Source organism: Aphelocoma coerulescens (genome assembly GCF_041296385.1).
Source record: "Aphelocoma coerulescens isolate FSJ_1873_10779 chromosome W unlocalized genomic scaffold, UR_Acoe_1.0 ChrW_unloc_scaf_1, whole genome shotgun sequence".
NCBI lineage: Eukaryota > Metazoa > Chordata > Aves > Passeriformes > Corvidae > Aphelocoma > Aphelocoma coerulescens.
Window position 1 is genome coordinate 13,456,322 of NW_027184080.1, and position 22,196 is coordinate 13,478,517.

The following is a 22,196-nucleotide window of genomic DNA, read 5'->3' on the forward strand; positions in this document are numbered from 1 at the left end:
CAGCCGGCAGGGGCGCTGGTGGCTCCCGGTGAGCAGGGCAGGTGCGATGGTTCCCCCGCGGCTGCAGGGGGCGCTCCGGAGCACGCGGCACCGGTGGCCCGGGATCCCGGGAAGGGATGGACCAAAGGCTTCACAAACCCCTGGGCAGCTGATCCTGGTATCCGGCTGGACCCTTGGGAAGTGCAAGCTGGAACAGCAGGCTGGAGCGGCAGGGACGAGCACAAATCCCGGATGGCAGACGAGATGAATCCAAACAGAGAACCCCCCGAAGGTCTAGGCAGGCAGGGCGAGCACGGCTACAATGTAGCGAAGGCTCGAAGCAGCGGAGGGGCAGGGTGGCCACAGCCCGGCTCTGAGAGGGGCAGGGAAGGCAGGCTTGGGATCCCAGTGTTTCCCCAGCAGAAAGAAAAGTGGTCATAGAAATAACAGCTTCCTCTTTCTCTCTGGACCCAACTGCCCACACCCCCAGAATGAAACAAAAGGAGCAGCCAGGTCCTTTGTTTTCCTTAAATATCTAGCCATTTGTTCCCCTTGCAACATGTATAGGGGAAAATTCCTTTAACAGGAAAAAAAACTAGGACTAAACTAAAACCCCAACAGTTCCCCTGTGCGGGGAAGGACCCTGGGGTCCCGTGATTGCCTCAGTTCCTTGGCAGAGCTCCCGCCATGCGGCTGGAGAAATAAACATCTCTGAAACATCTATTAAGAATCGGTCCATATATACTTCTTTTCCACGGCCTCCTTGTTTGATAGATCGTGTTACAGAATCCCCACTGTAACAGCCCCTCTTCTAAGCTGATATGCAATGATGTTTGTAAGGCCCATTTTAGGTGTGAAAGGGGGAGAAAAAGTTTGTTGTGGAATGGAAGTTTAGTAACTGGCTGAATTCATTACAGATCACTTATGACCGTGTCACTCCTGTCATGTGCTTGTCTAATGTGCATGATTTATTCAGTCAATTATGGTCCATAGATCTCTTTTTTTCCTAGAAAAGTGTTGGATTGTCCCTCTTTTGCCCCTCTCATCTGATCTTTTTTTGCTACAGGGTGAACCTGTTGTTTCTTGTTCCTCAGTTTAAAGAACAGTCTACATTCATCCTCCCTTGGAATAACCTTAGCCATCAGTGTACTTAGCCTATTAGATATATCTCAGGTTTACCTTCTCTTCTCAGTCTTTTCCTTTTTTTGAGCTAAACAGCTGCCATTTGTTCAGCTTTTCCTCATGTGGCCTGCAGGCACATTCCTCTGGACTCCTTCCATTTGCTCTGTGTCTCTTTAAGCATAGTGGTACAAGTTGGACACATCACTCCAGCTCATGTCTTACTGACGTGAAATGGAGCAGAAGAACTTCTCCACATTCTGCAGGCTGTATTTCTGATTTGACATCCCACTGTGTTGGGTGTCAAAAATCAAATCACTATGTTGATTTACATACTTGTGGGCTGATCTAACACCTGGATCCCTTGCTATAAAGTTGCCAGTAAAACAGTTTTCCCTATTGTGTGTCATATGCTACATACCAAGTTGTCCCTGACAAACTTTAACTTGTCCATATTCGATAGTATCTTCTTACTCATACCTCTCAATTTTATTAAGACTATTTGGAAGTCTAACCACTTCCCCTCAGCATATAATCTCCTTACAGCCATGAGTTAGTATAGATTTAGTTGAAGTTTAATCCAAATAAGCATGAAATGTTTTGTCCTGTTAATATTATCCTTCTTTCTTGAATGCCTTGAAATTCGTACTTGAACTTCCTTTACTGGCTGTATATATAATCACTGATAAATGCATTGTATTTTTGCCTTGCATTTTCTATTTTTTTTGAAATCTCTGCGTGCTTATATTAGTTTCATACTTACTGTCTGACATAGTTTTCACTTTCTGTATATCTGTGTTTAAAGTCCATGACAAGCTCATTATTTAGAGTCTGTTAGTACCTTCCTACCTGCACTGGGACAGCTTTTGCTTGTACCCTTGGTAACAGTTCTCGGAGGATTTCTATAGGATCTAAGCTAGCCTTTCACTTAGATTATCCTTCATGACAATTTTCCTATTATCTTCAAGTTTATTGAAGCCTTCTCAAAGTTGATTGTTCTCTGTTCTAACAGATGGTTCACTGTTCAGTTCTAACTTGCAATTATGGTATTTTGTATGACCCCTTGCTGCATTTCTGGCACAGGCTCTTTTTAGATTTGCTTAAAATTTGGGGAATGAAGATTCAGTGACTTGAATTTTTCAGGAGAAGAATAAACTTGGTGTGCTTTCAGAAAGGCAAAAATTCTGTTTGCCTCCTAAGTTACTTGGAATATGTATTTAATAACTTTTAAGGCAGATGTACATGAACATCCTTTCTGTAAAGACGTTGCACATTAGTTTCTCTAAGTGCTGTGTTCAAATAATATAACTTCATCAACAGGGTTGTTGGATAAGAGAACGGAATTATACAAGCCAGCTCTGAGGTGCATTGAAAGGATGAAGCAAGCATTCCAGATGGCGTTTGAAGCCTATTATGGTAACAGTTCAGATGTGTTTGGTGAACTCTGTCTCAGTAGAAGATTTAAAATTAAAATTAAGTGCTAGTATTTTAATTCCATGCTGTGATGCAAGGTTTCCTCTATTTTGTTCTTTTTTTTTTCCAGGCTACATTTCACAGCCCATTTAGTCAACTTGGGCAGAGCCCAGAGGGATGTTCCTCTTGCCTGTTTCCAAAAATCATGGGCTTAGCCAAGGTAAGAGTGACTGCCTAGCTTGTGGGATCATCTGACCTTTGTGTGTTGGTATCCTCTGACCATGACAGCAAGTGTGGTCTGTCCATACTTTTATTTTCTCTGTCTGCTCTAGAATTAAGGAAACTACATAATAGAGACTTAATAAAAAAGGAGAAATAAAAATGAAGAAGCAGAATCCAAATTTTCTCAGAACAACATAAATCCTTTCTTCTTCTTTTGATATCCCACAGAAAAAGTCTTGGCAGTTTAAAATACTTATTGTCGGAAGCCGCGGCGGGATGGGGAGCTCAGATCCCCAGCGGGGGGAGAAAAACAGAAGCCAGCCAATATGGTTGAAAAATACACTCCGATTTATTAGCAGTCTAAAGGCACTTATATAGTATACCAGCTTGTTAGCTCCTAAGTGGCTTAACGCTTATCAGGACATATTTCTATTTCTACACAATCTGACTACATTGGCAGTTTTCCACAGTCTTGTTATGTTCAAAAGAATTTTGCCCTTGCCTCCCTTATACTCCTAGATATCACACCTGCAAGTACGTTACTCCCTGAAATTTCTCAGGCTGAAACTGTTTTGTTTTTCACAGAGACTTTCCCACAGAAAGTGTCTCACACACACAAGCCCAAAAACCTCCAGCTCAATAGCTTGCACAGTTCTTTTATTGATCCCAATAATTCTATTCTCCAACAACTTATCTGATATTTCATGCATTAATATAATGTGTTTTTTTGAGCAGGGTTTAAATCCGTAAAGAGCAGAGCAAGTACTTCATAGACATCCCAGTATCAAGAGTAGTCTATTCAGTGAGACACAGCCTGCCAGTACATGTTCTAGAAATCTTGGAGTCACTGCAAAAGTGAACAAACACATTTATGATGAGGTAATTTCAGATTGCAACCTTGGACCTCTGCTCAAAAAGACATGTACAGTCCATGTACAGTAGTGAACAGTAGGAACTGTAGGCCAGTCCCTAGTGGTGAAGCCCAGGCATTGACACTGGGTGTGATACTTGCTTAACTGCTTCATTATGGCCTGAATGACAGGACTGAGTACCCTGCTCGAGCAGGGGCTTTGAAGTACAGTATCTGGTGATTCCTTAATAATAACAATAATAATAATAATCTATTCTCTGTTCTTTTCAGAGAGCAGATATTAACAAGCAAGAGAGTAAAATGAATGTGATGTGAAAGCATGCAGCTTCCCTGTCAGATTACTCAAGTCTTGTGTCTTATTGAATCACACTTTCTTTTTTGTTACATAGGCAAGTGAGATGTTGCTTTTCAATAAAAAGCTGACTGCAGCAGAAGCCTGTGCCCAGGGACTTGTGACTGAGGTCTTCCCTGACAGCAGTTTCCAGAAGGAAGTTTGGGCAAGATTAGAAGCTTATGCAAGCCTCCCCAAAAATGTCAGTATTTTTCATTTTTCTCCACCTTGTAAGCCTGTAGCATTCCCAGTTCTTCTGCCAAACCTATCCTGTCACTTCATTTCACTTCATCCTTAATTGAAATAATGAGGATCAATATATTTTCCCTCAAGCACAGATCTCTCCCTCTGCTGCCTGGAAACAGATCCCTCTCTTCTGCTCTGTCTGCATCTAAGATAGTGCACTGTCCACAGAAATGCAGTGGTTGAAAAGCCTTACAAATTAACTGATTACTCCACCTGTGCAGTGTCTCTCTGAGTGCCTTGAATGGCTTTTCTTAGGTTTTATTTGTTTGTAGCCTCTTTTGAATGTGAACTTTCAGCAGATCTTTTTAATTTCTTTTCCCTGCTTGGCTTGTCACACAAGGGATCATCAAGCGTGGACTCTGTGCAAGTGTCAAAATTGTGGCTGCCTTTGGTATTGTGCATCTCATAAAAGAAGAGCTGACTGTAGAAGTTGTGACCCCTTAAGATGTAATTGTATAAATATACAGATAAAGACTCTACTTGCTGACTTCGGCGGGGGAAGACATGCAGACAATCAATGTGATTGATAAAGCAAGCTTCGTTTATTGGCAATACAGAGGCACTTATATAGTGTAAGTGTACATGCTTATCAGTTCTTTAATTGGTTTAAACTTACAAAAGTGCATTCTTACTTCTACATAATTGGGTTAGGTAAAAGACTACATTTGGCAAGCTTCTATTATTTTTGTTTTGACTTGAGAAATCAAAGTTCTCCCTCCCTTCTCATGGTCAGTACATCTTATCAGCACAGCACTGTACCTCCTTAAAACTCCCTTTTGGTTCTCAGGCCTGTTTCTCACGCAGGCATTTTCTCATGCAGGCCTTTGCTCATGCAGGCCTTTGCTTCTACAGTTCTTTTATTGATCTAGCTTTATCAATGATCCATGTCCCTGATCCTCTAACCATTCTTCGACAGACTCCAGTGTGCAGACACAGCTATGGCTTGCCTGAACACTTGGAAGTCTTTGCTGAACAGTGGTCCACTACACTGGCCAAATATTCTAGTAGTACTCTTGTTAAAATGCAAAGCTTGGTTTATGCTAACAAAAGCTTTTTTAGTATTAATGCTTTTTTCTGTTACTTTTGCTTGGCCTGTTAATCAGCCAAAAACAAATGTATGGATAACTGTTGAAATAGTGTGCTCCACCCGTCAGATTAATTAATTGCGAGAGATGGTACTACGTGACTAATCGGATTTGCTGCTTAAAATAACAAAATGCATCAGTCTTGAAGCATGAGATTTTACAATACCTCCAAATAATGGCAACTAGTCACAAGATTTAGAGTTACATCGTAATTTATAACCTTCTAATCCAATAGGCACTTAAAACGACACTTTGTTTTGGATTTATGACCTATCACCTGTGCTACTTTTCACTGCAGTGCGGTTGTGTCTTAACCAATAGCTTGTCATGTCACGTCCACACAGAGACTTCTATTATAACATCTAAATTCTTAACTTAAACTATATAAAATCACATTATTATATTTAAAATCCTTCACCAAAACCACCCATGTACCTATAACTATAGGAACACAGGCTTGTGATCCTTTTGCTTAGGATCTATAAATCTCTGTCAATTAAGCCAAACCTAGTCTCTTCCAGGGTTGTAAATCAAAACCTCCCTTAATTGCAGGAGTTTCTACTCTTCTGTATCCCACAGATAACTTTAGCCAATCTAACAGGGCAGGATACCTTATGCCTGGCCATGTCTTCTCCTGAAAATCGATTTTCTACTTGCCTTGTTGGTTTACCTTTAGATGAGTGGCCACGTCCCTCTCAAGCTCACATTCTTGATTCGGACAATCATGCAGATGCTTGGGACCAATGGGTCCCATATCTCCCTCATGCAACTCTTGAACCCCAAGAAATAGAGCTTTTGGGGTCTGTAAAAATGGACCTCTGTGTTAAGTTTATTTATTCCAGGAGCAACCAATCTAAAGCATGGGATGTTTCTCCAACCCAGCCTATATTTAGAAATGCAAGAGCTTGCTGCAATTACACTACTAATACTATCTCTAGCTCTGTTGGAACCCTGGGTTCTGAGAGTTTCAGCCTTTCAGTGCTGAGAGGCAGTGATCCTCAGAAACACACTGTATTCGATCCAAAACCCTGGGAAAAGTTTCCTAAATTGTGTGACAACACTGAGGTTGTTGCTGTGTAATTAAAAGTTATGTCACTGGGTGAAATATGTAGAAATGTAGAAAATTAGGTTTAGAACATATAATAGGTTACAATACGGAGGATTTGGGGTGTGGATTTATGTCTTCTTTCTTCTCCTTCTTCTTCACAAATCTGAATGTTCTGTCACTGGGTCAAAAGTTCCACACTGCAGAACATGAAAAGTTCGTAATTGGATTGTAAGTAAAAACATATCTCATAATTGGTTAGTTTAGACTTTAAAAAGCTTGGAAAATTAAAACTCACGGCCATTTTCCACCCTTCCAACAGAGGCGCACACTGTGCAGCTGTATTACTGATAAGATATAATAAACAACTAAGTCCGAACAAGAATCATTGATCTCCTGTGGCTCAATTCAAACTCTGAGTAAAAGAACTCGAGATGTAAAAGAAAAAGAAGTAAAAGCAATATCGCTCTACTAATACTCCATTATCGCTACCTGCAGGAGTGTTTTTTATTTGTAGAGACAGAGCTTGGGCTGCTATTCCATTATATATTAAGGGAGGCCCCTGTAGTTTGGGGTGACTCTCGCTGTTAACACCCAACACATCCATGATTTTGCAGTATAGATTTTCGCAGAAAGAAAAGTGCAGTACTCATGGTTTAGCATAGTTTGGGTTTTTAGTTAAAGAGGTCTCCATCAGCCACAGAAGTGATTCTTTTGCGAAGAGGTGCTTACAGCTTTCTCTAGACCCGACAGAACCAATCAACTGGCTAGTTTGAATATTGGCAACTTTGTTAAGCCACTTAAGAAGCTTGACACACCTCTGTGATCCACATTTAAGAATGAACAAATCCCGGGAAAGCTCTCTTGCTTCCAAATTTTGGACAGGTAACTTGGGGGCCCGTGGCACGGCCCAGTGGGGCTGGGCCAGGCCAGGCCCTGCTCAGCATGGCCCGGCCAGGTTGGCCGCGGCGCAGATTGGCTAAGATGTCAGCCATTTCTACTTTGCTGGACACCCGGCACGGCCCCCCAGTGCGGGCCCAGGCTGGCCGGGAGACAGCCACCCTGGAGCCGCACGGCCCTGTTCCATCCACGGCCCTGCTCCATACAGGCAGGCCCGTGGTGCCGCTCAGCCAAGTCGTTCCCCCCCCCCCCCCCCCCCCCCCCTCCCCCCAGTGTGGCCGAAATTCATCTGAGGCCGCTGCCCGGCAAAAATCATGTAACCAACAGAGAGAGGCGAATTCCAGCTGCAAGGCCCGGGTGAGATTGACTCTCTTAGTGCTGTAAGATTCCTCCAAAAAAATCCTCTCCCGAGTCAGAAGAAGAGGAAGGGTGAAGGCACGTGAAGAAAACACCATAGAGACACCAAAGTCAGTGAAGAAGGAAGAGCTGAAACTCCAAGAGAGGAGAAAGAGGAGATGCTTCAAACCTAGAAGCTGAAACTTTTGTAAGGCTATGGTGATGGACTATGATACATCAGAGTACCTGTTGTAATTTCATGAAAGCATCGGGGGTAGAGCATTCAAACTGCAATCATAAGCAAAACTACTTGTGCTGAAATAAGCAAATGTTGAAGTAGTTCTGATTTGATGAGAAGCTTGAACAGAGAGATGAAAGTGATGAAGACCCTTGCTCCCAGGGAAGAAGACCTCTGTTCCTAGAGATGAAGATGATCCCAGAGATAGATGAAGAGAACCTTTTCTTCTGAACAGCTCATCCTTAAAATGGTACCCCATTAGCTCAAGATTGAACCCTCGAAAACAGTTGTGGGGAAAGCTGTAAGACAAAGGAAGAGACTTTCATATGCGAGCAGAGAACCATCCCGGGCAGCTATCTTGCTGTGACATTGAAGCCACTAGAGAACTGTTTCTTATGGAGATGTCTCCATAGCATGAGCAAGAGAGACTCCTGTCCCTAAATGAACTAAAGAAAGACTAGTATAGAGGTGGTAAACTGACTGGAAAAATCCCAAGTTTTGTCTCTTTACATTGACAGTGGGAAAAGAGCAGAGAGGTGATGAGAGGAGAAGTGTTCTGAAGGTTTAGTCTGATTCTGACCTTTTTTTCTTTTAGTTCTGTTAATAAACTTCTTTATATTCTTTTAAGTTTTGTGCCTGTTTTGCTTTCTCCTAATTCTTATCTCACAGAAGGAAAAGAGGTAAGTAATGGATTTTTGAACCAAACTGCTACACTTAATTAGTGTTTCTGCCCAGTTTCCGAACTGAACCTGCTACTAATACTATCGCTTGCTCTACTAATACTCCATTATCACTACCAGCAGGAGTGTTTTTTATTTGTGGAGACAGAGTTTGGGCTGCTATTCCATCACATATTAAGGGAGACCCCTGTAGTTTGGGGTGACTCTCGCTGTTAACACCCAACACATCCATGATTTTGCAACATAGATTTCCATGGAAAGAAAAGGGCAGTATTCATGTGTTTGCCCTGATTGTGATGATAATCTTGACTTTTGGCCACTACAATGACGTTGGGCAGCCTCCTTTTTTGCTCCAGGAATAGTGGCCGGAAAGGCACTGGGATTGTTAAACAAGCTAGGCTGCTGGCTAGCTTGACAAACTAATGCTACTTTGCTTGCTTTAACAGGATTGTTAACTGATGTTGATTCAATTAGGCATGCTACACTGCAGAATAGAGCTGCTGTTGATTTCTTGCTTTTAGCGCACGGACATGGATGTGAAGATTTGGATGGAATGTGCTGTATGAACCTTTCTGATCACTCACAATCTATTCACGAGTATTAAAGCTTTACAAGATAGTGTAGCCTAATTAAAAGTAGAAGATAGTGCTGATTGGTTTAATAGCCTTTTTGGAGCCTGGGAGATCACTGGATGGATCAACAATTTAGTTAAGATGGGAATATTTATATTAGGAGTGCTGTTAATCATAGTGATATGCTTACCTTGCTTGATTCAATATATTCAGAGATTGATTAATAAATCAATAAAGCAAATAATGATCGTTGAACAGACAGGGAGAATTGACAGGAGCCAGAGAGCGATGAAAGCTGATAGTTGTGCAGACCTTCTAGCCTTGGTGTCGCCAAAGCCATGGGACGGTGTTGCTGCCTGTTCTGAGCTTCCCCTCCCCCTCCCCAAGACACTTGCTTCTGCCATGTGCTCTGAGCTCCTTTGTTCTAAGCGCGGGCAAAACCAAATGTAACTTAAACTCTTTAGCAGTGTCTGATTGGCCGGTCACCCCGGCTCCACCCCCAGTCCTCCCCTTTCCCCTTCTCCGAATAAAAGAGATGATCGAGGGAGGTCCTGCTCTCTCTTGGCTCAGCTACCTTCCTGTGAACATCTCTTGTTGTCTGTTTCTTTTGAAAGCTTCTAACTGCAGGAAATTGAGCGAGCAGGGAGCTATATTTCTCCCTCTTTGCTTCTGCTGATGGTATTTGCTTTGCAGCTGATACAGGTACCGATTTTAGAGCTACTAAAGTGCTAGATCACCCGTGCTACTTCTCTAGGCTGCTCGAGACTTTCTAAGGCATTAAACCACTAGCCTAGACGGCAAAAAGCTGAAAGATACCTTCCACAGGACAGATAAAAACTCAAGGCAAGAACAAGAAGCAGAGACAAAACAAAGCCCAAGGCAAGAACAAGAGGCAAAACGGGATGAACAGGACGCCATGACCTGAGCCTCTGGCGCAAAAGGATGATTAGTCAGGACACCGCTGTCGCAAGAGGGAATCTGCAAGGACTTGATAGTGTTGATATGGGAATAGGGGCAGGGGGGTTTGAGCCTATGGATTTGCCCTGGAGTAGTAAACTATAAAACGCTGTTAATTTGTACAATAAACTGGCTTTGCTTGCTAACACCCAGCAGAGTCTGTGCCTCTTCAATCTCTGCAGCAATGGGCAGAAACTGATGCACAGGAAGTTCAACCTGAACACGAGAAAGAATTTCTTTACTGTGAGGGTGACCGAGCACTGGAACAGATTGCCCAGGAAGGGTGTGGAGTCTCCTTCACTGGAGATATTCGAGAATCATCTGGACACAATCCTGTGCCATGTGCTCTAAGATGACCCTGCCTGAGCAGGGAGGTTGAACCAGATGACCCACTGTGGTCCCTTCCAACCTTAACCCCTCTGTGATTCTATGATTCTGTGAATAATGCTGATAACACACCAATGTTTTAGTTGCTGTTGAGCAGTGCTTACCTTGAGTCAAGGGCCTTTCAGTGTCTCATGCTCTGCTGGTGAGGAGCTGTACAAGAAGCTGGAAGAGAGCATAGCCAGGACAGCTGACCTGAACTGGCCAAAGAGATATTCCATACCATACAATATCATTCTCAGTATATAAACTTTGGGGAGTGTCCTAGGTGACCTAGGTGATCCCCAGAAAAGCCCTGTGTATTCCATATTTCCTCTACATCAATCCACACAGTCTGTTTTTACTATCACTTTAAGACTCGAGATGGAACGGGGGGGGGGGGGGGGGGGGGGGCTGGTGCAAGGTCCCTTTAAAAACTTGAAACGGATATGCTGGGGCAGGTCTCCGGGTTGCAAATCGATAAGCCTCATTTCACAATCCTATAAATTGCTCCAGAGTGAATTTCGCAATACCTTTTCACCACTGCCGCTCGTGACAGCCATGCCATTTGGCCCGGCAGGAGATTTTCTTTTGATCTCCCCTGTGATGCCCCAAAGATAGGCTAGAAATAAATCCCCATAGACCGATGTCTATAGAGCAGGTATTAGTTTATTGCAGCACTGGTGGTGAGAGGGATTTTTCCTCCTAACTCACCCACCTTTGTCAAGTGCTGTGGTATATTTATACAGTAAATTTTGCTTTAATGTTGCTATGTCATTACAGCATCATCACATACGCACCGGAACTAATTTACATAGCATGATGTCATGGTTATTAGATAATTCTTTGCACAGCGCATGCATTTCCCCAATTCAGGGGTCTTCGGGGGTCTTTGATGAAGGCTTCCAAAGTCTTCTTTGCACTAGAACTTTTCAACTTTGTCTTTGGGGCATGCGCAGTGATGGTGCTCTTTGGTCCATCTGGTCTTAACCAGCCTAAATTCTTTGTTTTGTGGCTAATTGGCTTTAGCTTGCCAATTTCTCATTAGTACTACACTTATCTACCTCTAAAACTATACACCGGGTAAGTTCTTTTTGGGTTTTGGGGTTTTTTTTTCTCATTTTCTCTATTCTGCATATAAGCAACTAGTTAACGATATACTAGACATTACATTGCATAAAAAAATTAATATTAGATTATATGGGTATCAAAAGTTATGATTCAGGTTATATAAGCATCAGGTTATATAGGTATAGTGATGCCTTTTCCTGGTCTTAAAATCAAGAGTCAAACACAGTTAGAAGGGAAAAAGGGATTTTACCTTGGTATTTATTTTAAGGATCCTTAGGTGCACTACATCCAGGTCGAATGCACCAGAATGCACACCACAATCCCCACCCCCAAAAGATCTGGTATAACATTATAGGTCTTAATAATTAGCATATCTATCAAAAATTCCCCAATGAGAGGCTTGAATGAGCCCCCCCTCCCCAAGGAGCCTTCCCCTGGATGGTTCTATCTTGGTTTACAGAATGTGTTCTGGAGAGGACCTTGGAGTCTGGGGCATACTAACCCCTACCTACAAAGCTTCTAAAATGTTTAGTCTCCTAGCTGAACAAACAAGTCCAAGAATATAGGCAAAAAGCACTAAGAATACAGAAGCTGTAAAAAGGTATAACAGGGGTATAAAAGAAAAGGCAAAAAATCTTCATGGCATCATTTCCCCCCTTTTAGAGACTAACAAAACTCTACCTTGTCTAGTCTCTACTCTACATTACCCACAGAACTGGTTTACACAACCGGCTGCTCTACAGGCTATTACACAGATAATAACTACAATTACAGCTATTATGAATATTTCTTTTACCCAGGCCCAGTTTGGTAACCATGAGGTGAGGATATCAAAAATATGATCAAAATTTAAAGTGTTATTTCTAGAAGCTACTTCATGTAGAATTTGAGTTCCCTTCCAAATTTCATCCAAATCTTTCTTAATTCTCCCACTTTCGTTCACATAAGAACAACAAGAGGTATTGACAATAGCACATACACCTCCTTGTGCAGCAAGTATGAAAATGAGAGCTATCCTGTTTTGCATAACTGCATGGGACAGACTGTCAACTTCTTCCTGTAAGGCTGAAATTGCATCTGCAGTATGCTGCTCAATACATTCAATGACAGCTGAGATGTTTACAATTGCTCTCTCCAGTTAAACTACGCCATAAGCGGGTACGAGGGCTCTGACTATGCTATGGAAAAGTGTGGGACGTTCAATGAGGGGATTAAGAGATCTTTTTCTCCCCTCATTTGATTTTTTAAGATGATTAAATATTGTTATATTAGGGACCACAGCCCCAATGGAACAAGCCTGGTCTTTGTTCACAGGCATAACTTTCCAGGCCTTATTACCACATATCCAATACAACCCCGTCCCAAATGGCTGAGCCAGTCTCCACCCTGTCAATTTCATCTTTGCCGCAATTCTTGGGTTTATTAGTTCCCTGAAATGGGTCTGATGACAATATGAAGGAAGAATGGCCTTTCCTGTGGCATTTACGATTGCACAAGGAACCTTATAGTTTGCATGCTCTACCAGGCCACTCAGGTGTATGGGGGGCAGAAGGCTGCTATTAATTGGTTCCCACGTTTCAGTGCGGTTCTCTTCCATTAAAATGCCAATCAATGGCCAGTGACCCTTCCCATCTAGGGGTGGTAACTGAGTACAGATCTAGCAATTGCTCTTATTAAGAATCCTGGACACATTTTGGACCACAGTCTCATGCAAATCATGGGGTGAACCCTGAACCATGGTAAACAGTTGGGCAAACAGCAAACATGTAAAAAACAGTTTAGACTGCATCTTTCTGATTTGTATCAGTCTCTGTCTTCTTGGTGGTTTTGGGAGCAGAAGCTTTCTTCACCCTGCAGTAGTGAATCCACCGTCCCTTGCCAGCAACCTTGACTGCAGTAAAAGTGGTCAGCAAAACTTGGAATGGTCCCTTCCACATGGCTTGCAAGGGGTCCCTGTCCCACCACTTGATGTAGACCCAGTCCCCAGGCTGGAATGGATGAGCAGGTGTGTCCAATCCTATTGGTTTGGATAACACGACAAATCTCTGGAGCTTCTGCAAAGTGGAACTCAGAGCCATTAAGTATTTCTCCAAGTCATTTTTACCTCTCATATGAATTTCCCCTGGGATGTGTGGAACCTGGTATGACCTGCCATATAATATTTCATAGGGACTGATGTTGTGCCTTCTTCTTGGCTGTATGCGGACTCTCAGGAAGGCTATAGGCAGGGCTTGAACTCATGTCATGGATGTCTCTTGACAAATCTTGCAAATCTGGGTTTTGAGGGTCCCATTCATGCGTTCAACTTTGCCACTTGCCTGGGGCCTGTATGGTGTGTGCAGGTCCCAGGTAAGTCCCAAAATCCTGCTAACTTCCCCAACCACTGTTGCAACAAAATGTGGTCCCCTATCTGATGACATTCCCAAAGGAACCCCAAACCTTGGTATTATATGATTGAGCAAAGCTTTCACTACTTCTTTTGCTGTGTTGGTGTGACAGGGGAAAGCCTCAGACCATTCACTGAAGGTGTCAACCAGTACCAGTATATACCTGCATCCCTCTTCATGTGGCATCTCAGCAAAATCTATTTGCCAATAATCACCCGGGAGATCTCTTGTTTTTCTCACTCTTAACACAACTCTCTTGCTTGTGTCAGGGTTGTTTTTGCAGCAGGTTTCACACTTGCTTGTTACAGATTGTACAATATTAGTCATCCCTCTCCCTATCACTACTTTCCTCAGATGTTTTAAAAGATTTTCTGTTCCCCAGTGGGTACTTTCATGCTCTCGTTGGGCTATTTCCTGAAGGATCAGGGGAGGAACTATGACTTGTCCTACTGGGTAACAGCCCACCCACCTTCTTTGATTTCAGCCTTAAGGAACTTAATTAATTTGTGATCCCTCTGATCGTATTTTGGGGTAAATGATGACAAAACTATCTCTTTCTGTGGTACCACTGCAAAAATGCCTTTTTCCGCAATCTCCCTTGCTGTTTCGTCAGCAAAATGATTTCCCAGTTCAGGGGCTGTTTTCCCTTTTTGATGACCCTTGAAATGCATGATAGCCACTTCCGTAGGCTTCCAAATGCTCTGTAAAAGTGCAAGAATCTGTTTAGCATGCTTAACCTCATTACTTTGAGCAGTCAGCAAGCCATGTTCCTTCCAAATAGCTCAGTGGGCATGAACAACACTGAAGGCATATTTGGAATCAGTCCATATGTTCACTTTCTTCTCCTCGCTCAGTTCCAGAGCTCTCGTTAGTGCAATGAGTTCAGCTTTCTGTGATGATACATCTGGAGGCAAGGCTTTTGCCTCAATGATTTTATCTGAGGTGGTAACGGCATAACCAGTCATCCTCCTACTGTTTTTCATGAAGCTGCTCTGTGCTAGTTTGAAAACAAACCAGTGGGAGGCACCAAGTCAGAATAACAATTTAATGGAAATTAAAGAAAAGGAAAAGAAAGTAAAAGAAAACACTGACAGAGTCAAGATACAACCTGAGTCCCTGTTAGGCAGGGTGGTGGTAGCAGTCCTCTGAAGTGGTGATCCTGTAGTAGAAGGGGTCTGCTCTTCCTCAGAAAGTCCAGTGGTGGCTGTGTAGCTCCTGTCCTCTGGAAATCCAGTGGAAAGAGAGAGTCTCTGGTGCTCAGAGTCCCAGATTTTATCCACGATGGGATGCTTGGTTCCTCCCTCTGGGTGGAGCATCTCACAATAGGGTAATGAGTCATGAGGCCAAGTGTTGATTAGGCTCATTAACAGAAGATAGTCTGGAGGGAGTTATCTCTGAGTCATGCAGCAGGACAATGATGGGCCATTAACAGCAAGATAGTCTGGGGGGAGGAGGCAAGGAAACACTGCCCCACCTGATTTCCACAGCTCATGAGGATGGTAATAGAATACACCTCAACCGAGGACATGCTCCCATCAGCCTGGATTCTTCAAAGGAACATCTTTCAGGTCTGGTCTGCTGGAATAGGTTTCCTCTATTGTCTGCAAACAATCATGCTCAGGCACACTGTTAAGTAACGTGGATGATAAAAACATTGCAGGGTTTACCACAGAAGCTGTCTTTAGGGTAACATCATCCTGTTTTAACAACACAGATTGGTATTCGAGCATTCTGCTAGGGGATGGCCAGTGTTCCACCTTTTGCTCCAGCACATTTATCACTGCATGGGGTACATACAGGACAATGTGCTGCCCAAGGGTGAATTTATGGGCCTCCTGTATCAGAAGGACTGTTGCTGCCATAGCTTTCAAGCATCCTGGCCAACCCTGGGCTACATTGTCTAGTTGTTTTGAAAAATCAGCCACAGCTCTTCGCTGGTCTCCAAGCTGCTGTGCCAGTACCCCCAGAGCAACATTCAGTCACTCATGTGTAAAGAGTTCAAAAGGTTTAGTCAAGTCTGGCAGCCCCAGAGCGGAGGCTAACATCAGGGAATGTTCCAGCTGTTTAAATGCAGCCCTAGCATTCTCTGTCCACATGATTGTCCCCTTTTCAGCTGCTTTAAGGGCCTCATGTTAGGTCTCACCAGTAGCCCGTAGTTTGATATCCATAGGTGACACCAACCTACCACTCCCAGGAAGGCCTGCATCTCCCTTACGGTATGGGGCTCTGGAAGTCAACAGATGGCTTCCTTCCACTCTCTGCTGAGTTGTCGATGTCCACGGAAAATTTCCACGTCCAGGTATACTACTATTTCCCTGGCAACCTGTGCCTTCTCTTTTGAGACCCAATACCCACTTTGGACTAAGACGTTCAACAGACTTACAGTGAGATTCATGCAGTCATCTCGTGTCTTGGCTGCTATCAAGATGTCATCAACATACTGGAGAACTGCTCCTCCTGGTTCTTGTTTCCTCCAGTCCTCAAGCTCCTTTGGCAGATGGTTTCTGAATATGGTTGGGCTTTTTTTGAATCCTTGTGGTAAAACTGTCCAGGTGATCTGGGCCTTTCTCCCTGTTTCAGGATTCTCCCACTCAAAAGCAAAGAGTTCCAGGCTATTCTTATGCACAGGAATGCAGAAAAAGGCATCCTTGAGATCTAAAACAGTGAACCACCCTAATTCATTTGTTAGTGTTGTCAAAAGTGTGTAAGGACTTGCTACCACTGGGTGTATGTCCTCTGTTATCTTGTTGATTTTTCTCAAATCCTGTACCAACCTGTAGCTTTTACCATCAGCTTTCTTTACTGGCAAGATTGGTGTGTTGTACCTGGATTCACATTCCACTAACAGCCCAAATTTGAGAAACTTTTCAGTCAAAGGTACTAATCCCTTACGATCTTCTAATTTCAGAGGATATTGTCTTTGCCTTACTGGTGTAGCCCCTGCTTTGAGTGTGATACTCACAGGTTCAGCTTTTTCGGATCTGCCAGGAGAATTATTGGCCTACCCTATTTGAATGACAGCCTCTTCAACTTCTTTGGGAATTTTTCCATGGCATTCCTGTACAAGTATAGCAGCTGCTTCGATTATTTTAGATTCTGGGATTATAACTTTCACTGCCTCTTCCTTTGAAAACTTGATTTTTGCTTCCAATTTTTCCAATAAATCTCTGCCTAACAAAGGCATTGGGGAATTTGGTATATACAGGAACTGGTGAGTGACCCAGTGTTTTCCCAATTTAAATTTTAAAGGTTGGAGAAAAGGCCTTGTTTCACTTACCCCTGTAGCTCTAATCACATCCACAGTGTCTTGACTCAGTTTACCTTTTAAAGTATTTTACACAGAATACATTGCCCCTGTATCAACCAGAAATTCAACATCATCATTTGCCATCTTAGCTACAACCGAAGGCTCTGCTGGGGTAGTCACCTTCGGTCCCCGTCAGTCCATATTTACAGTTAGTTCCAAAACTAGGGTCTTTTTTTCCGCTCTTGATGGACACTCATTTTTCCAATGGCCCTGCTTTTTGCAAATTGTGCACTGGTCCTCAGCTAGGGGAAAAGAGGGACCCTTTTTTGATGTCTCAGATGACTTTTCCTTATCATACTTCTTCTTGTGGTGGGGTTTATGATGTTTATCTTTGTCTGCTAAGTCTCTGTTCTGGTATACCTTCCAGGCTACATTCAACAATTTACTTATGTCCAGTGGCCCATCTATCTTTTGCAGCTTTTTCTTTATGTCATTAGCAGATTGACCTATAAACAGGTAGGCCAGGTGGATCTGCTGCTCAGGTGAGTCAGGGTCTAGGGTAGTGTATTTTTCTGCAGCCTCCTTGAGCCTATTTAGAAACTCTGTGGGGGTCTCATTTGGATTTTGTTTGATCTCATATAACCTAGCCCAATTCACTGCTTTAGGAATGGCACATTCTAACCCAACGACTACCCATTTCTGGTATCGCTTCATCTTTTCCATCTGTTCTGGGACATTGGGATCCAAGCCAGGGTTTGCTAGGGGATAAATGTCATTAGCTGACCCTTGGAGACTCCCAGTTGCATTTTGAGTTTCTATAGCAGATATAGCAGCTTTGTTGACCATTTCTCTCTCTCTGTTTTATCCAATAATTCATCTAGCATAACATTTAGATCACCCCAATCTGGGTTTTGGGATTTTATGGCCATTTCCACATGCATAGCTACTCTCTCTGGGTTGTCCTTGTACTTCCCAATTGAGTTTTTCCACTGCTGTAATTCTCCGAGGGAAAATGGTGTCTTTATATAAATCACTCCCTGATTTCCCACAGCTTGTCTCAGAGGTGCTTCTAATGCAGGTTCTTCCTCCCCCCCTTTATCTGCTTTGGACCTTGTGTGTTTAGCGATGGGACTGACTGCTTTCATAGCTTCTCGGGCTATCCTGCCCCTTTTTCTACCACCCTCCCCATGAGAACCATCTGTATTGAAATCATCCCATTCACTTTTAATTGAAATTGGTTCTTTGGAATTAAAGATTGTTCCAGCCGAACGTCGATCAGGGACTGTCTCTCTTTTTACGGCAGTAGAGGGATAGAGAGGCAGGAGCTGCAAGCAGCGTCTTCCATCCCTAGCTCCACAAGAGCTGCCTGGGTCGGGGCCATCCGTTCTGCCCTCAGGTTTGACATTGGCTGTGCCACAGGGTAGGGGGAGCGACCGGCTCCTCCTGTCTCTAGCTCGGAAACCTGCAGTTCGCAGCGCTGGGAAAGGTACTCGGAACCGCCCGTGCCCATTTCCGCCTTCACTTCCGTGTTCGGGGAACTCTAGGAGAGGCGGCCAGCCGTCCCCTTCCCCGCCCCCGTGCCCGCCTCTGGAAAAGTCAAGGGGTGGTTGCATGCCCGCCTCTCTCCCGCCTCCGTGCCTGCTCTCCACCCCTGACAAGACTGGCGGGTTGGGGGCCCCGCGCTGCTCCTCTGGCTTGGAGCTGGCCGCTTGCTCCCTCCCCCGCCCCCGCTCGGACGGCGGCGGAGGCGGTGGCGGCGGCGGCGGCAGCGCCGCTGCTCCTCCACCCCCTGCACCCACCGCCACCGGCTGTCCCGCTCCTCTGTCCCCCACCCCCAACTGTGCGGGATGTCCCGGTGGTTGAACGGGAAGGGAGACCCCCCCCCCCCGTCGCGCAAAGATGGTGCCACCATATCTACATCTATCATATCGATCTCTCTGTTCGTATTCATATGCGAGCTAGCTTGCTGCAGCTTTTTCCCTCCCCTCCTCCTTCTTAAAGTCATTTCTGTGAAAAACGAGGTTCACTCTTTAGAAATTTTAAAAGAAATTTAATAAAAGGGACAATTAGGAGACAATAGCAAAAAGGGTATTATGGCCGGGTGCTTTGGCAGAGATCCAAAGGCACACCTCTACATCCAAAAGATTGTCTTTAAAAGTACATCTCTTATTGCATATTCATCACAACCATGCATGATTCATAAATTCTTTGTAGTTTCTATGTATCATTCCATCAGCCATATCTTTCTCCTTGGCTCCATTCCGTCTCTGCTCCCTCCATAAATTCTTCTCTCTCTGGTTTCTGTTTTTTCTTCTTCTCTGATAAGATACTCCAGGAATGTGAAGACTTTCTCTGCCTATCTTTTCTAAATTGACTACATAAACAATAGACATTCTATATCATCTAGGTAAAGTTTTTCTAACATTAAGCAACATGCAAAAAGCCAACATCACAATACATTCATAACAATTTCCATATTAGTTCTCTCTACTACATATGCTTCTTCCCTGTTCAGATGCATAGTAAAAAGTTCTGCATATCTTAGTTCATTAAACCTACGTAATGATCTCAGTTCTACCATCAGGTCAGTAATGATATCATTTTCCAAGCTACCAAAGCGAGGCCATTTTCCCTGACTTATCTTTAAAGTCGGCCAAACTCTTGTGGACACTCTGATTAACTCTCACATGTCTAGAGTAGTTCTCCACTCTGTCAGCCATTTCCAGTGTTTTATTATCAACTCTAACGGGCTGTTAGGAGGGATTTTCTCATTTTCATCTGAAAAAACACCACCCATGTTTGCTCACAGACAGGAATATTCTGCCAGACGGAAGCTTTTAACTCCGGAATTCAGCCTGCAATCTGACCTCGGAATTCCGACTTCCCAGGCAGTTTATCTAGCTTACTACACAAACTACAGCACTTTAAAATACTAAAAAGCAACTAGTTTTAGCAAACAGTAAATAGGCATGTCCAAAAATCTGGTCTCACCAGGATTCAAACCCACAGCCTCCCGATGTACCATCCAGCCAACCAACCTCTCAAACCTCTGAGCCACTCCTGCAGGTGCATGGAGTACAGCCTCTGGGCTCTTGTGGATTCTATGGAGGGCGCCCCCTCCTTTCCACAGTTTGCAGGGGAAAGGTTTAAGCTTTCCCCTTTCGTGGTCTTCTCTGCCCCTGTCTTGGGGTGACTTTATGATGTGTATTCCATGTCGCTGCCCTATGCCCAGAAATTAATTTTGTGCCTTTCTATGTCTTTAAACTGAGCCAGAGAAGAGGAAAAAACCCGACCAAAACTGTTAAAGCAGTTTGTTTTCATGTTTTCAAGGACACAGGAATAAAACCGGTCTGTTTCTGCAACGACGGGAGCAGGAGGAAACAGCTTGCTTTCCAGGCAGTTTTCAGCTTTCTTTTTTCTCTGGAGAGAGACGGAGAGTTGAACTTTGTTTTCCTGGGACTTCGAGATTTCCTTTTTGCTCTGCTGGACTGTTTCAACATCAGAATACATCGGGAGGAATTTCCACTGAGGCCTTGGCCCTGGAGGTGGGCCCACCACCCCGTCCCAGCTCCAAGGAGGGGGAGAGAGAGAGACTATGGAAGGACTCTGAAATTTTCCCAGGTTTTCTCTCTACAGCGAGAGGTTTCATTATTTAGCATTAGTATCATTTTTTTCCCTGTGTATTTGTTAAATAAATAGTTTTTATCTCTTTCACTTTCCTTTGAGGAAAAAGGTTTTTTTCCCAAACCTGGTGGGGGAGGGGTGGTTTGTAACTTGCCTTCTCTCAGAGGATATATTTTTAAATTTGGCCAAACCGGCACAACCCCCAACCTTTCCACCTCCCTCAGAGGTCTCCTTCCCTAGTGCTAGCACAATATTGGTCCTCTTTTTAACTCACCTTCCTTTCTGTGCTTTTGCCTTTCCATGCTGGGTCCTAAAGTCCTGGTCACAGTCCTGGATCGTCGCTTTGGCCCCTCTGTAATTTGCTGGCAGAGAGAGGGGCAAAGCAAGATGTGTTCCAACCCAAGACTGCGAGTTTCAATGTCTTTAGGGTCCCCTCGTGGTCACCAGCAACTGATGCCTTTTCCTGGTCTTAAAATCAAGAGTCAAACACAATTAGAAGGGAAAAAGGGATTTTACCTTGGTATTTATTTTAAGGATCCGTAGGTGCACTACGTCCAGGTCAAATGCACCAGAATGCACACCACAATCCCCACCCCCAAAAGATCTGGTATAACATTATAGGTCTTAATAATTAGCATATCTATCAAAAATTCCCCAATGAGAGGCTTGAATGAGCCCCCCCTCCCCAAGGAGCCTTCCCCTGGATGGTTCTATCTTGGTTTACAGAATGTGTTCTGGAGAGGACCTTGGGGTTTGGGGCACACTGACCCCCACCTATGAAGCTTCTAAAATGTTTAGTCTAGCTGAACAAACAAGTCCAAGAATATAGGCAAAAAGCCCTAAGAATACAGAAGTTGTAAAAAGGTATAACGGGTATAAAAGAAAAGGCAAAAAAATCATCATGGCATCAATAGAAGTTATGATTCAGGCTACATAAGTAAAAGCTATGATTCCGGCTACATAAGTATAGAAGGCTATGCTTCAGGTTATATTGATATTCTTCAGGTTATATTGATAAAAAGTCATGATTTAGGTTCTATTGATATTAGGTTACATAGATATCTTATAACCCAAGCTATATAAGCACTTTGTTACTCTGACCTAAGTTATATAGACATCACCTGGCTTTAGAGAATTTTGCAATACCTTTTCGCTGCTGCTCAGGACTGCCCGACCTGAGGCTGCATCTTTTCAGTGCTCAGCGGTACTATTTCTTCCCCCCCACAATGCAGCAGCAACTCGGAACAGCAGTGCCGACACCAACTGGGTCCAGCCAGGCAGAAAGGGAGCAGGCTGACATTGCAGGGCTGGAGCTGCCCCAGACAATGCCAGCACCCCCCATCTGCCACCAGAACTGCTTTGTAAGCTCCTACCTTCCCGTTTTTTTTTTGTTCCAGGAGTAAGGTTGAGTCTAGAGGGGATTCTCTGCCATCTTATCTTTGTCCTCTGGGTCACACGTGCTGCTACAGTGGCCACCATCTTGGGAGAAGGGGCTTCTCTGCCATCTTGT